The 17,515-nt window shown below is 34.3% G+C and overlaps 1 long non-coding RNA gene across 5 annotated transcripts in view; it reads left to right on the top strand.

Annotated features, from left to right (window-relative positions):
* Nucleotides 1-16,902, top strand: part of LOC134478681 (uncharacterized) — a 51,884-nt gene extending 34,982 nt beyond the window's left edge. Inside the window, exons 2-9 of one of the 5 annotated variants that reach the window (XR_010051456.1) lie at nt 2,373-2,499; nt 8,561-8,659; nt 11,367-11,486; nt 12,065-12,176; nt 12,744-12,846; nt 13,826-13,951; nt 14,814-14,875; nt 16,306-16,902. This is a non-coding gene — a long non-coding RNA (uncharacterized LOC134478681). Of the gene's footprint in view, nt 1-2,372; nt 2,500-8,560; nt 8,660-11,366; nt 11,487-12,064; nt 12,177-12,743; nt 12,847-13,825; nt 13,952-14,813; nt 15,585-16,305 lie in introns of those variants that run through there. The other 4 variants (XR_010051453.1, XR_010051452.1, XR_010051455.1 and 1 more) reach the window with 4 other exon arrangements.
* The last annotated feature ends 613 nt before the right edge of the window (nt 16,903-17,515 follow it).

Here is a 17,515-nt window from a genome sequence, read left to right as displayed (position 1 = left end):
AGCAGAAACCTGAAAATATTTTTGACAGATTCCTCTTATTGTTGCATAAACTTAAAAACTAGTCCAATCAGTTACAATACTTAAAACAAAGACAACATTTGATCTGGGTAGTGAAAACCATCAGAGAGGTAAAAAATTATCATTAATTATAATTCTTTGGGAAACAGAACCATTCTGTTTTCTCTAACACTGTAAAAACTCATAAATCTACTGTTCTTTGTTTTAATCAGTATTTCCTGGGTTACTGCAAGAGCTTTATAAATTTCAGAATTCTGGGAAGGTTCATGACAATTTTTGCTGTTTTTTTCATTGTTTCATGGAAGGACAGAATTTTTATTTTATTACAGAACCATTTGTTTTTTAAACTGATGTGCTGATATTATTACATGCTATTTTTTACTACAGAAAGTCTACCTTTTTACTGGTCATCAGATTGGTAGTTTGTTTTCCTAACTTTTTGTTAAATGATGAAACTTCTTCATAGCCTATTGAATTATTAGCTATTGAATTATTGAATTGAATTATTAGCTAGTCCTTTGTTGAGATTCAAAACTTTATTCACTAACTCTTTATTCATGAAAAACTACTTGAATACATGCTATATGTGAATCATATGTTTTACCAGACAAAACATATAATAACTCACAGTCTGGCAAGGCAAACATATATATTTGCTATTACATATTGATGCCATATTTTTCTAATCTTAATAAAATTTCATTTAACTAAGTTATCCACAATAAAATTACAGAGTTAATTTAGCACCTGTGTATATCTAATGCTGAAAGCATAGTCCTATTAGGATATAGAACAAGCATTTTTATAACGAGACATTCTCCCTAAGTTTGTTTAACTTGGACCATGAACCTCCTAGCCTGAATGACATGCTTCATTCCATCTTTTAAACTGTTGACTGAATTAAGATGTGTTGATGAATATTAATTTCTTTCACTAAAGCTACTGACACTTAGACATTCCTGTTGTCTGCTTGTTTCATGGAATAATGAAAATTTCTAGTGCTTTACTCCAAAGCATAGATGTTGGCACCTTAAACTGACAGGCATATTTCAGACAGCCGGTACTATAAACTACCCTATTTTGCCATTCTGAATGGCCTCGAAGGTGTCTTTATTTTTCCTGCACGTGTTTGATACTGTAGACCCCTTTGGAGACTGTCTCAGGGATTATTTATAATGTACTGATGTTACCTTATTAGTAGCTGCTATTTCTGCACAGAAGCATGAGGTTTGTTGACACTTGTTTTACTGCTGAAACTTTATTTTTGGTTTCTGGTAAAACACTATGAAGTTTCACTACTGAAATGTTATGGCAACCTGGATGAAAAGTCATCACATGTTCATTTCCCTACAGGTTCCAAGGCTTTAAGTAAGCACCTGAATAAGCTTTAGAAACTTGACAGATAATGTGATTGCACAATGTTATTACATTCCTGTTTCAGTTGGCACTTATATAGCTCTCACAAACACAAGTGGGGTTGGTAACTTTCCTTTGCAATAGTATTTCAAGAAATAGATCCAAATGTACAGCATACATGTAAATGTATAGAAGGGAAAAATATTAAGCAATTTTTATTAATTTTGGAACAGAGCTCTTTTGGCAATAATGAGAAAGTCTTAAAACTACCACTCCTGTGACTTGGTGATCTCTATGCAGGAGCAATGTAATACAGTGGAAATTTTCACCCTGCTTATTGTGGGCAGTGAGTTTTTTTTTTTTTTTTTCTATAGCAACTTCACAAAAGGCTCCACACTAAGGCAGTCTGAGCAGATCACTGTTCATTTTCGTCTCAGCTCATTAGCTACTTTTGTTCCATCTCTTTCCTAGCTTTCTATGATCTAATGATTCATAAAGGATGTGTGCAAACTGGTTTTTAATTTAAAATATATTCTGAGACAGAATTTGAACAAAAGTTTATTTCCATTTTTTGAAGCAAGTTAGATTTTTACTTAAAACTTTCTCCCTATAAAAACAAATATATCCAGCACTGTTTTGTGCTTTCATTTTGCTTTGATTTGTAAAGTAAGCTGTAAAACTGAAAGGCTAATGATATATGCAAAGTAAACCGAAATGTTTTATAACACAGAATAAGAGTTGTCATTTTCCTCATATGAATATAAATATATATGTATGCATATATACACATATACATGAATTACTCAGTGCTTATATACTGGCTTTAACATCATATACATGTATGCATGTGTGTAAGGAAGTATATAGTATATCTATATATGTATGTGTATATATGTGTGCATGTGTGCCCAAAATAGCTAAAATTCTTGGAAAACTAAGTAAAATGTCATCTCATTTTTTTCGTTTATTCCACATTAATTTTTTATTTCCAATGGCAGGCTAATCGTGATGCTCAAGCTGAGAAACAAAGCATGCTATGTAGACATGTTCTTGCTTTCGGGTTCCTTACAATACAGAAGTCTGAAAGGTGGACTGGTCATTGCAGTAGTTTATGTCAATGCTAAGGTAAGCCGCTGAGCTAGAGCATGAATCTAATGTACCTGAGAGAGCACAGACATCTCTTGAGAAAGTGCTATTGAGGCCAGAAAGATGAAACTGCCTTTAGGTAAACAAAGGCAATGCATGATAAGAGGATCAGAGATAAAGCAGAGTGAAAAAGGCAGCACAAATCAATGGACCAAGCGACAAGAGAACATGCGGCTGGAGGAAGAAAAAGGACAAGGTAAAATGTGATATGATGTAGAAATAGTCAGCATCTGGTCAATGAAGATTCTCACAACTCATGTTACTGGGGTGAAACCATACAGCAAAAATGTATACCCTGCTATGGAAATCTGTGGAGAATAATGCAATCCAGAGAATTTTAAGTCATGATTAATATTTAATAACTGAATTAATCAGTAAAATCTACAGACTTGCAAAAACTAGACATTGGTAAGTAATCAACTTGCTTCCATAAGTTTGATTAATATGTGAAAATGAAGATCAATTAAATTTTCTTGATATCATTATAGGCAATTTATCACTGGTTAGATACAGTATGAATTTGTTCTCTTCTTAATGGTTCCTCTAATAGCTTAATATGAATATAATTAGAAAACTGTAGTTATTAAGTTCATTAAAATTAATTAATTAATAAAAGAGCACTACAGATATGTCAAAGTTTACTTAACGATTCACATATAATGTGTTTGGAAATATCAAAAGTAACAGCCTGCTGTGTGACAGATCAAATTCTCTTAAGAATCAAGAAAACTTTCATCTTATAAAAGTTATGAAGTTCAAGGGGGTAAAATCTAAAAGATGCTGATTGGATATTGGGTATTGGATATTGACAAATTTGAGGGAGATCCTAGAGCCTTTCAGGGCTCACAGTATGTGTACAGCTGGATCTCAAGGATTTCTGGAATTTTTCCTTTTTCTGGTCACTTCTGTATTGACTCTGACTCTTAAACTTTATTTTAAAACACTTTAATGTGCCATGAAATTGTGATATATGCATTCATTTGTCTGGGTTAGTTTGGCCCAGCTGAGTGTTTTCCAAATGATGATAGAACTGAAACAAGAATCAGATAATAGAAATGGAACAAGAATCAGAACACATATTCTTTGAGATAGAAGCATGTTTAGGAACTTGGAGATTTCAAAGAGGCAGGCTTAGATGGGGACCAATAATAGCAGTGTCACTCTTTGAGATAGGAAAAGACTGAATTCTCAAATTCTGAAAGTACGTTGGAAAGAGAATTTAAGAAAAACATTTATTGAAATGGCTAACGGTATACCAACTTTAAGTGTAAGTTAAATCAATGGAATTTTAACACAGTTACAACCACAGTATCTGGAAGATATTCAACTTTAGCTATAAAGAGTTGAGCTGCATAATTAAAGTTTACAGTTATAAAACTTACTTGTTTAGAGAGAAGTAGTATTCTGCTGAAGAATAAGCATCAAAATTCTGAGTTTCTCATTGTAAAATCTGACTCTTTTGGTACCTGAGAAGCATAAATTGTTTAGTATGTAATGATAATATAACCCAGGTCAGGGTGGATGTTATTCCTATTATATTCTCTATGATTAGCAAAAAGTGATTTGCTTGTTGATTTTGAGGAGCTCCGTAATTCTCTGGAGAAGGACAGTGAGAGAAGACTCACCAACCTAGTAATTAGAGCTCTATAAAGGGTTTCTCTGTGGAAAAATAGCTACTTATTTTCTTAGGAAGAGGTAAAATGAATGGTTCATTTTTTTTCTTTTTGCCTTTAAAGGCACTGCAGAGAGAGCTTACTTGAGGATTACACACTGAGTAGATACAAAGCAAGGTTTAAAACCCACCATGTCTTTGAAATTCCATTTAATACTTTATTGTCAACATATAACGATGTCAGTTTTTCAATTAACAAAATGTACTAGCAAAACACTATGCATGCTTACTCAGTCTTCCATCTGCTTTCATTTCCTAAATTGATACCTAATGAAAACTGATATGTGAAGACTAATGTATAGTAAGCCTCAATTCTATTCTTTGATAGCATACTTAATGCCTGTTTGTCGATGAGTCACTGATATGAATCAGGCTGCTTTTGCTTAATTTATTTCCTTTTAAGTAGAAGTGGCTCTTTGGAGGATAGGGGGTACGTATCCATGCTGGGTAACATTTTGAGTGTTCTGTGCTTATCTTCATGAGGATTTTCCTTACACATCTTATCGGTAGCACAGACTGACATTAGTTCTGAGAAGAGGGCTTGCTTGGTAAGATTGCAAAAGCTGAAAAACAGTCTTCTGGGTAGATCTGGTGGAAGTAAACATTCTTTTATTAGTTGGAAGCATTCCCATTTTCAAATTTGTGTAAAAGGAAAAGGAAATTTTCTCCCTACTGCTTACTCTATTTCTAAACATCTTGTAAAGCCCTCTTTTTCATCTTTTATTACAGGACATTATGTGGATAGCAGAAATTAGACATTCCAGGGTATTTACAAATGTAGTATTTTGAAAGGTATATTACTTTTTCCACTGGAAATTAATGCAATGAGAACCATTTTACAGACACTCTAAACCGTAAAAATGCAAACACAGTTCATGTGTGGCATTTCTTTTCAATGGGGCGTTAGTGTCCATGTAGATTGATTCCTCTATGGCCTTTATGGTGTATTGTCTCTTCTTCCAGCTTTCTAGTTTGGCTCCTTATATTACTTTTCTTCAAACTGATTTTCATGTCTACTTATATTCTTTTTTAATTTCCTTTCCCCCCTTTATTTTCTTTTTTCATCTAGTCCACTTCTTTATTAACCTGTGTTCTCTAGTAAGCATTTCTTTTAGAGTTGTCATTACATATTCATTTTCTTCCTCAATTAATATTATTCTTATGTGCTCAGAACTCATGAACTATACATCCATCACTGACCTTTCATCTACACTCAGCTTTTTCTTAAACTTAACTATTTTCTAGACTATTTCCTATTCCTAGACTTTATTTCCTAGACTTAACACTAAAGGTTAATGCTTATTGAAGTAACAACACTTCAGCTTTGTATTTCTGGATGAAGCTATCATCACCAGTAATCCCAGTCAGATATCATGTGGGTCTTTAATTCTAATTTTTACTCCCCAAATTACTTCAAGTAATAACAAATTGAAGGTCACCCCTATAGCATGCTCATCATTCATGTGACAATCCCTTTCTCATCTGTTTATGATAGAATGTTGAACAAACTACTTGGATATAATTTATGAAAAATAAGACATTGTTGTTTCTTGCATAGTTTCTAAGGTACATAAATCACATCCATTAAAAATACCATAAAATAATAATAATTTGGAATGAGGTATGTGATATTTTGATAGAAGTTAGATATTTAAAAAGGCTGTAGAGTGCTTCTTCAAACTTCCTATTTTGATGTCTTCACGATCTCAATTTTTATTTTCAATGATTTGTATATTTAAAAAACTTATATAGTCTTCAGCCAAATTTCCTTCTAAAAGGGGCATGTTGTTTGCTATATGTCATTTTGAAAACATGGACATGAATTCATAAAAGAGTAGAAACAAGCTATCAGGATTTAGAGGCAGAGGCACAGGATAATGAAGCAAATCTAGGAACAATGTGTTTTGGACAATTTCTCCAGTGCTGAATCCTGACTTGGAGCATCAGAGTAAAGATGTTGGGAATCTGATAATGTAAAGATCATAGAAAATTCCAAATAACTGTTCCTTGAAAGCACAGTAAAAACTGTACTTATTCCTAATTGTGCTTACCAGCACATGGATGGCCCTTACTCTGTTCTAGGCACCACTTGAAGTAGGTATTATTATTATCTTGGCTTCACATACTAGCAAACTGAGGTGCAGGGAGTGGGCATTTGCAGACAGTATGTTGCTAACAGTATGTTGTATACAGTACGCAGCTAATAATTTCTGTAACCAAGTTTCAAATGGTTTTTGTACAGATTATTGAGTCATTTGATAAAATTTAAATTGTAAAAAGCGGAGTTTGGTGCTGTAGATATGTAAGACATAATTCTTTTTTCTCAGAAGTTACATATTAAAGTATTTAGAGAGTATGGAAAATGATACAGTGAAATCACTCAAATTCAGAATAATTAGGTAGTTTGTCAAAGAACAAAACTGAATAAGATAAAATATATTAATAGGTGAATGTGAGCAAAAGGTATTTTAGTATTCAAGTAATTCAGTGGTAATTTTAATATGAGTTGTGTTTATGGGGAAAGGGTCAGAAAAATAGAAATTGATATTCATGATTTCAGGTCAGTAAATTATTTTATGCTACTACCCCTGGGGTATGAAATTATTTTATAACATTGTACAACTTATTTATTCAATGAAATGAAATTCAAATGTTGGCATTGTTCTCTTCAAGTTTCCCTCTAACTTTGCATTATCAATGTGACAAAATTAAGAGTTAATTTAGAACATTATACAGTGATGCTGTTCACTCTAAAGTTACCACTGTACTGAGTAACGGCTCTGCAAGTAAAATTGAATTCAAATGATTAGTTCAGTTCTTCAAATCTGGTTTCACTAAAACCATTGAAAGTGCATGAAAACAATATTTAAATGTGGATAATTTGCATATTCTGCTACATTTTAAATGCTAGTTTTATTTTCCCACTAAATTCCAACCATTAAATCTTTTAAAAAGGAGCAATTAACTTTAGAGTGCATAGTTGAAATTACCCTGGGGATCTGATTCTTCTGAAGAAGATTAAACAAGGATAATGAAGAAGAGAAACAGGGTGGTTTTACATTTCCCATGAGCTGGTGCCTGACTTTTCTCAGGTCTTCATTAGTTTACCTTCTGCTCCTTAGCATCTGAGTCAGTGCTTGTTTCCAAAACTTTATTAAGATAGTTAATTATTCTACTGTTTGTGGACTTTTAATCTGAACTTCATTATTTTTTCAATAATTGTTTACTTCTGAATTTAGAATGCTCAGCAGGAAAGGAAATTAAAAGGGTCATTATAGATAAAGAAATGCAGAATGTTAAAAAAGAACTTGGTAGTACAATTTTGTTTAAAAAGCATTTATTAATACATGTATGTAAAAAATAATGATTGTATTCATCATGGGAAGTTGGCATACGTACATAACACATCTTAATTAATTTTTTCCCTTTCTTCCATTCCCCTCATATGCTCCCATTGTTCCCCTTCCCATAGGAGAATTCTCTTTTTACTTCCCAATATTTATAGTCTATTTTGGCTTTTATTTGTGTCTTCAGTTTCCAACACAGAGAAAAAATGCAACAGTTAAACATGTGTTTATTTCACTTAAAATTATAGTTTCAAGGTGCATCCATTTACCTAAAAATGTCTCAAATTTACTTTCTTTGTGGCATAGTATTTCATTGCATATAAAAAACCCACAATTTATCCCTTCATCTGTTGATGGGCATCATCTAGGCTGTTTTCAAGATTTAGCTATTGTAAGTTGTGCTGTTATAAACCTGGGTGAGGAGATAATAATGTGGTGTGGTTCTTTTAACTTAGAAAGGTGCCAAGAGGAGAAACAACTGGGTTGAATGGGAATCTCTAGTTTCGGTTTTTTGAGGAATCTCTACACTGATTTCCATATTGTTGCACTAATTTACACTCCACCCAACTGTGGAGAGGTATTCTTTTTCCCCACAGCCTTGCCAGCATTTGTCTTTAAAATTCAGGAAAATGGGAAGCAAAGGGCTAAATATCACATAGTAAAATACAGAATTTTAAAAAATTGCATTGCTATTATTAGAGAAAACTTTTTCATAAATTTTGTCAAAAATGATAGCACAAAATATTAGCAAACTGTAGAACAAGGATACTTTAAAGATATACTCATTAAATTTAGTAAGATTTACAGTGAAGCAAAATGATTTGAATTCTTTTTAAAATGTAATTTAATAGTGAACCAAGGTAGAATTCATTTATCTACTAATTGCAAGTAGCAAAAAGTTAAATTATTTCAAATACTGAGAGGAAAATGGTGTATAATAATGAAATCCATTTCACTTAAATTATTGCCTCAACATGCATCCATCTTCCTACTGACTCAAGTACATCCTTCTTTATGGCAGACTAAACTAGTGCGACATTGGGCAGTGACCAGTTCAGCCACTGGGGTCCTGAAGGGGATGATGGGAGATTAAGCAAAGGCTGCAGACACACACCAAAAAGTAAGTTGGGAGATGATCTATCTAATGGAGACAAAGTGAACAGTAAGTATGGCCTGCTTGTTTATACACAGTAAAAATGGAGGAAGCATGTGATACAGTCAAAAGTGCAAGGTCTCAATGCTTTGCTGAGAACACTGAAAGTGAAACATTCTCAGAGCTGTCTGCGCTGCAGTTAACAGGGAGAAACACCAAGGCCAGACATCTGTTGGACTAGCTTTGCTCTAATCCCAATAATTTATATACATGGCTGGGCTCTGGAGCTCCGTATTCTCAGAGCTGGCCTTGCTCTAGCCCTGGATGTGTGGTTGATCTCCAGCTTTGCCATGCCCTCCATATATTTATTAGTCACAAGTGGTGGGTGGTCAGTTGCAGTTGGAGAAGCTGTGTTTATAGAGGACTGCATAGAAAAGCTATTTTCTTGTGCAAGGCTTTCTTTGCTTCTCTTCTTCAGATGTCCAAGGGGAAGTTTTTATCTGTGAAGGCTCTTTCATCTAAATGCTTTGCCTTCTGAATAGATTTACTTATTTAGGCTAAAAATTCCCACTCCAAGGACTTCAGGTCCCTATGTTTAGCAACTTAGCTCTATACAACCTAATAGTAGTCAGTTTTAGTGTATATGAAAACTGTCAGGTGTCAGCTATTTGAGCTTCTTTTTATAGCTAGTTTATTAGGATGGCATTGTTTTATACATATTGTAGTTATACTTTTCTGCTGGATGTTCAAGACCAAGTTAAAGTAAGACCTGTATTAATTAAAATTAGTCTTTTGCTATCTATCAAGATCAGTTAAATCTCCTCAAAATTTATCTTGGAAATACATGCAGTGCCTCTCAGTTCTTGTCAGTATCAGCCATCTGGAAGAGTTGTGGACTTTGCTTGACCAAGTTGCTTTCCAACAAAGCTTGAAAAACTTTTCCAAATGTCTCCCCTTAGGTATACTATACACCATGGATTTCTTTCCTCGGTAGTGCAGCAGTCTTTTTGGTCAGGAGATTATATAACTCATTAGTGTTTTAGGATGTCACTGAAAAGGTTCCCTCCTGTCCTGGATCCTGACCTTCAAGGGCCAATGTCAAAATATTGACTGTTCTCTTAGCCTATCTATCCTTCTAATTTTGCCCTCTAAAGTTTAGTTGCTGAACATCCAAGAAGAGCAGGTAAATGACATTACATTGTATTGTGAGCACTGAACTTACTTATTATAATTTTAACTAAATGTTAGGTACCTTGAAATATGAAGAATAGACCAAGAACTTAAATTTTTTCCAACCATGGATGTTCTAGTAGATGAAACCCTGTAGACTGTTAACAGACAACACTTAAATAGCTTTACACAGAAAAAATGAGATAAAAAGCCATATATAATATTTTAGCATGACAATCATGATGACATTTTTGTAACACTGTAATTTCCATTGTGATATGGAATAACACTTGTAGTCAGTTGTCTTTATCTAATACATACTAATCTCTCATCTAATTTGTTTTACTTTAATAACTGAGTGTAGTGGCACAAATAAAGCATATGCATCACCTAAATTTTTTGTTGAAAGTGTTTTTATTGGCTGGTAACTTCATATTTGCTTGTCATAAACCTTCTATCACAACTATCTGGAGCACAAGAAAAAGGGCAGATGTCTGAATCTGAATAAAAATGTTTACCATCATAAACAATTCCAGTCTTATATTTTCAAAGATCTGTATATGTGGAAGGAATGGATGCGTTTAATATATCATAAGATCGGTAACAATCATCATAGCTGTATGAAAACTTTTGTTTCTTATCCTTGTACCAGAGCAATTTTAAATCAGAAAAATTTATTGTCTTATTTCTAGAAAATTTAAGCTTTGACAATGACCGATGTAAACATATCACAGTAATATATTTTGAACAAAAGTATTGTGGTGTTTCCTAGGCTATGGAGATAAGTAGGACCTCCCATTAATGAACAAGAACTGGGTAATTTTTGTTTCAGGCTGCTTCTTTGTTCATTAATTGGAGTCCTGTCAATAGCTTCAATACCTTTTCCAAGGGATTTCTGTTTACATACCTTACCAATGTTTGATAAGTTATGAGTAACAAATCATAACAATTAACACATTAATTTTTTGACCAACAAGAGACTCTCAATTTTTAGTATAAAACAATAATTTGCATTGCACCTATAAAACCAATCTTAATAACATTTTTACCAACTTTCAGCTTTTGTAGAAGCATATCAGACAATTGCTTCAAAAATCCAAAAAGGTTAAAAGAAGAAAGATTTATTGCACTCAAATAAAAAAAATATTGGACATACAGAAAGACAAACATACATAAGACAAACATGTTTATAAAATAAAAATGCACTCAAAAATATTTTTGGCCCAATTTTAAATTTAAATAATTTTAAAAGTTTGTAATTATAAAGAGACTACTGAGAACTTTTCATAGGTCAATTAGCAGACATCTCTTATAAGAAGCATTCAGAAGTAATACAACCTCTTTATGTATAATAGGTTTTTTGTATCTTACTTTGTCTTAAGAATACTGGCAACTTTTGTGTCCTTTCTTTCATGTAGCTCTCAGCTCAGTTATCTATATAGACTCTATCACATACTCAGAACTTTTCTTCTTAGAGCATTCTATAAGACTTAATATAATTTAGGTTAATATTATCACTTAAGTAGACTATTTTTGCTGATACCTTTAATCTGTCTTTTTCTAGGGTCGTGCACTACCCTTTTGATCCCGAATCTCTATCGCTGTGTCCAAACAGTTCAGTGGCAGTTGCCTATACTGCAGCCATTTAATGGAAGAACAGTGACACTACATGCTTGGAGAAGAGGTTGGCACCAGTGCACTACTGGCTAACTGAGGCTCAGAAAAGACAAACTGTGGTTGTCCATCTTCTCCGAGACAAAGATGCAGTTGCCACTGGGTGCCCTGAGCCGGTGTGCACAGCCTGTTTCCTCCTACTCCCCTTGTTTGAGTCAGGCTCCAGGCTCAGTTGTGTAATACTTTGGTTCCCACCTTGAGCTGCTAACTTGTGCAAATTGGCCCTTTTTCCTCCACCATCTGGGGTTTTGAGAGAAGTGGTAAGAATACTGGAAAGAACTTTTTTTTCCCTGTTAAACCTTTAAAAGTCTATAGGGGTCTACATAGATCTGTGCTGATCTGCTTTTCCTCCAGCCCCAATCCAAGCTGCTTTCCTCCCCGCTCCCAAGTACGTAAATTTAGTTCTTTTGGAAACAAACAAATAAACTCAAGACATTTAGCAAGCTATGCAATTTTGATAGACATCCCTCTAACCTTAAGCAAAGCTTTAAGCATTTCAATATACAAAGAATTAACTTTGGATCATGAATTCCCCATTGTTCTACACCCAGTGATTACTCAATGTACTCTGTACTTTATTTGTTGTAGGGGACAGCTGAAACTAGAGATTGATTTCACATGCAGGGCTAAAGCAAGGCCAGTACTGAGAACTTGGACTGCACAAAGCAAACATGTGAACAAGCTGTTCCAGCTCCACAAGGTGAGTCAGGCAAACAAGTTGTTAGGTGGAAGGGTTTCAACTGACATCAACATCCCGAGTGTATAAATAAATGCACTGCAGTCACTGGGTGGCTATTTATCTTTTAGCAGGAGAGGAGGCTCCACCTGACCTCAGTTTTCTGCATCTTGACTCTTGTTTTTCTTTATCCTCCACCATCCCCACCTCCAGAGTTTGAAGAGTTGTGCCAAATGTGGCAATTAAAGTTGCACACTCCGGGATTGTCTCCTTGTCTTGATTTCTGAGCTCCCCCATGTGCAAGCCTCACATTTGGGTGCCACCTGCCATGAGTTGCTCAGCCAGCAGGGTCCTGAAAAGGGGCAATAGGTGATTAAGAAAAAAACTATAGACATATACTAAAAGGAAAGTTGGATCAGTTGAGACTTCATCTCTCCAATGAAGAGGGAGCAAAAACCCAGCATGATCTGTCTCTTCATTTATACATGGTAAAAAGTGGGGATGCACACAAGAGTGTAAAAAAATGCAAGGTCTCAATGTTTTGCTGATTATATTGAAAATAAAACATTCTCAAAACCATCTGTGCTGTAGTTAACAGGGAGGAACACCAAGGCTGGACACCTGCTGGACTGGCCTTGCTCTAGTCCTGAATGTGTGGTTGATCTCCAGCTCAGCTCTTCCTCACACATTGTGTGTAGGTATCCCATTTTCTTTATCCATTCTTCTATAGGTTGCTTCGAAGATTTAGCTGTTATTAGTTGAACTGCTGTGCATGCGTCACTATAATATGAGGTCTTTAACTCTGGGAGAAAATTCTCATACAAGCTTAAATATCATGTGGTTTCTCTTTTATGAAACCACCTAAATACAAATGAAGAGAAAAATAAAAGATAGTAAGAAAAATGGAGATAGATATTTTGCAAAAAGAAAGGAAACCAGATCTTGTGGGAATAAGAAAGCAGAGGGAAAGAGGGAGTAAAAAGATCTAAAATGTGGAATATACGTATGCCAACACCCATATGGAAAATAACCATCATGTACTGTAATCATACTATCCAATAAAAATAAAATTTGAGAAATTAAATTAAGTTAAACTATATATATTCTTAATTTCCCGACAGAATTTTTCAAATTTTATTTTTTTGTTTATGACAATTTTTGAAATAAGAAATTTGATTATGATATATTAAAATTTAGGATGAATTTTCTGTGTATAAAGCATAATAGCAAGAAAAATATTATTAAACAATCAGTAAAAATTTTAATTTACTGACAAATCCTTACATATTTTTGTCATTTTGTTGAACAAGTAGTCAACAAAATCAACAAGAAGGTTGTTAATTTAAGTAGACATGGAATTCAACACTATCTATACTTGGCAAATGTAGGATGTACCTTCTATTTATGTATTTATTTAATATTTTAATCTTTATCAAAAATTATAATCAAAACATAAGAAGATTAAACTTTAAGTTTATGAGTTCTGATGAAAAGTTTATGAGTTCTATGATTAGTTAATTCTTTCAAATGTTAATAATAATTACTGTTGAGTCAAGAAGAAATAATTTTTGATTTACAAAGTAATATAATTTCCATGAATATAGTATCAAGAAAATTGAATCTTCAGAATGTGTGTTTGTATATTTTTTGTTTGTTTGTCTTTTTCATGGCAGGGTTTCACTATGCAGTTCAGACTACCTTTAACTCATTTTGTAACCCTGGCTGGCCTCAAGCTTGCAGCAATCCTCCTGGCTCAGCCTCCTCAGTGCTGGGATTACACACATGCACCACCATGTCTGGTGAGAAAGTATGCTTCTGATATGGGTATGCCTTTCTTTCTTTCTTTCTTTCTTTCTTTCTTTCTTTCTTTCTTTCTTTCTTCCTTCCTTCCTTCCTTCCTTCCTTCCTTCCTTCCTTCCTTCCTTCCTTCCTTCCTTCCTTCTTTCCGTCCTTCCTTTCTTTCTTTCTTTTTTGGCACCGGGGATCAAACTCAGAACCTTGTGCTTGCCAGGCAGATGCTTATGCCGCTGAGCTAAATCTCCAGCGAAAGTACGATTCTGAAACAAATCATTTACTCTTTCATATAAAAACAAAGCTAAATATGTGAATCAAGTCATATATAATTCTTCTTTTTTTTTTTTTTTTTTTTTTTTTTTTTTTTTTTTGTCTTTTTCCTTTTTATCAGTACCGGGGATCAAACTCACGACTGTCTGCTTGCAAGGCAGGCGCTTATGGTGCTGAGCTAAATCCCCAGCCCCTCAAGTCATATATTTTGAATTAAGTAAATGGAATCCAATAAGTTAATAAAAAATAATAAGTTATATGTAACATGTAGAAAAGTTTCCTTCTTATAGCATACATTACCTATTTTATTTCACAATCATCAAAAATGAAATCCTAATTTTCTCACACTATTGTTGAAAGAATAGCAGTAAAGAGAAGGTTAATATTTAAACTTTTTTCACCTCTTGGTATGGATAATAATAAGGAAAATCTCTATGGGGCATGGGTTCATATCCATCATGGCATAATTTCTTCTATTTATCAGGTAAGAGATCATCTACATCAGCATTGTGTTTCCCTCAGACACAGCTCTCAACCACAATCTCAAAGAAAATCTACACTTCTGTTTTTCTAACTTTCATTTTATCTTTACTCTAGAAATGTGAGTACAATTAGTGTGTTTGAAAGCCAACCCTGAAACTGCAGCTGGAGGTGATGAGGTAAAGAAGGCAAGGAATTCCTTAGCATGTAACGATGAGGTACCACTCCAGTGGGTAAATGACACTCAGTCCTGGTGTGGAGTGTGGCAAGAAAGTGTGGGACACTCCTTGGAGTCATCTCTCTCAAGGGAAGATGAACCGGAAGTCAGGATGTCTGACCTTCAATTCTTACTTACCAACAGCTACGGCTGCTGGCGATGGAAGACAGTTGATTCCCAATACTGTGATCTGTCCTTTGCTGTGATAATGTGCGTGATAAGTCAGTGGTGTAAGTACCAGAAGGTCAGCACTCAGGGCAGATAACAAACCTCTAGCTTCAGGATCACTTCCAGCCCCCGCATTGAAGATGTGCTTTACGCAAAATCCTCATGAAGAGGCAAAACTGACACTGGTGCATAACTGAGCCGTCATAAAATTTCATGGTGACTTAAATGTTTTCTTGGTAAAGGGGGGTTGTCAGACTTTTCAGAATTATGAAAGAGATCAATAAAATAATTACAGAAAGATTTTTTCTTTTAGATACTTGTGAAATCCATGAATGAACACACATTAAACTAGAAAAATAAGATTGAGAACATTTCACAGGTTTTGTTGAAATTGATAATCAATGATGTCTCAGGTAAAATGCTGAAAATTATTTCAAGTAGAAATTAGGTTCAATTTTGGAAGATGTTTTATAATGCAGATCTAAGAGACTGTATATTTTTAAAACAAGGGCTTTAGGACATGATATTGTCCATTTAAAATACTTTTTATACTATTTATTAAAAATAAATCATTTATTATGTGTATCACAATATAAGAATATATATTTACTCTAAAATGAATAGTTTATTAAGCAGTTCATCACTTAATGATTTCAGAATGAATTTTAATTTTATAGTTTGGGTGAAAAAAAAAGGATTGATAAATAGTTCTGATTATTTGAATGGAAAAGCTACTAACATGTTGCATTTAAATATTTGTTTTGACTAAAAATGTTTTATACTATAATGTATAAAATTATGCATTAATTTTTACTTTTACATAGGATAAATAAGGCTTATCTATTGACAGTCAATTAAAGTAACATATTCAAGATGAACTACAGAACTCCTGACTATCCAAGTCTTATTGTAGAATTGCTTTTAGCTGCCACTAAGAATCTATGTTCGGTACTTATGTGCTGCATACTGATATTACAGTCATAGACAAGCCTCCTATCTAATGGTAGTTCCAAAGAGCACTGTAAAGTTCTTATTCACCAAGGGAGATGATAGCCATCACATTGTGGTACATAAAGCACATAACTTGTACATTTGTTGTGATGCTAGTGTAAAGAAACTTTGCTGCCAGACACATAAAAGTACGGAGTATCCAACTATGTACAGTACACAATAAGTGACTGTTCCTATTTTGTGCATTCTTCTAAAAATATTTTTTCCTTACAGAGATTGAACCTTGAGTCCTACAACTTGCACAGACTGAGGAGTGAAGATCCACTCTGGATATGGGTGGCACCAACAATAAGCTTGCAAATTGAATGGAATGAAAAAGGGAAAGAAGGTTTGACCTCTTCCCTTAGAGAAGCTCCAGTCTTGGCCGTTTCTTTGGATACTGTCCTCCAGTGTTGGAGGGTTCCAGTGTAGACTCTGGTTTTCAAATGCAGGTTCACACCGGTGACTGTAGTGATTTTCTAGGTCTTCAACCTTCGGCTGCTTCTGGCTCCTCGGGCTCCCAGTGCATAGATGACATTGGGATTCCTCCCCCCTGATCCTGTGAGCCTCCCTGGTGGATTCCTTGTACAATTATGCATATATTTTACATTGATTCTGCTTATCTAGTGAACTGTAAAACAACCATTTAATATTTATTATTATAATATCAAATACATATTTTTACTATGAATTTCAAATGTGATGCATATTTTATACTTGTAAGACATCTTAATTCTGAATAGCCACATAGCCTTTAATAAGTCATCTGGATAATGGATACTATAGTGAAGTACGGTTTATTAGGGACATAACATCTATTCCCATATTGAATGAAACATGTTGCCCTGACTGATTTGTGTATGCGTCTTTGGATTGGGTTTATGTTCTTTCAGTGAGATGTCTTAGCATGACATGTTGACAGAAGAATGAATCTAAGGTCATTTTTCTCTGTCTTTTTATTTTTCTAGTACTCAGGTTTGAACCCAGGACTTTGCACTGAACTACACTCCTTATCTCTCTTTATTTTTTTTTTTTAAATGTTTTCCTACACCGTCTTGTTAAGTTGCCCAGTTGGGCTCAGACTTGCAATCTGTCTTCCTGAGCCTCCCACAGCACTGACTTCAGTGTCATGTGTCACTGCACCACTAGACCAGCCCAAGGTCATATTTCTTTTGCAGTGACAACAGAGAGAAATATTTACCACTCCGTGCCCAGCTGTGTCCTCTGTGGGGATGATCTAACAAGTGACAAGGAATGGTGAAAAAGGCCACAGAAGTCTTCTGACTTTTGTTTCCAATTTCCTGGGGTCCCTGCAATATTTCTTCCAATGTCAGTCACCCTTCACTGTTTCCTTTCTTCCTTTGAACAATTCCTATTTCAGATTCAGAAACCTCTCCCTTCAGAAAATATTCTCTGACCTCTCTCAGTTTCCTACCAATGCACT

This window comes from Cavia porcellus, unplaced genomic scaffold (genome assembly GCF_034190915.1).
Source record: "Cavia porcellus strain 051 isolate PalLab524CR breed Dunkin Hartley unplaced genomic scaffold, mCavPor4.1 scaffold_14, whole genome shotgun sequence".
NCBI lineage: Eukaryota > Metazoa > Chordata > Mammalia > Rodentia > Caviidae > Cavia > Cavia porcellus.
This window is presented reverse-complemented; position numbering and strand designations above follow the sequence as displayed.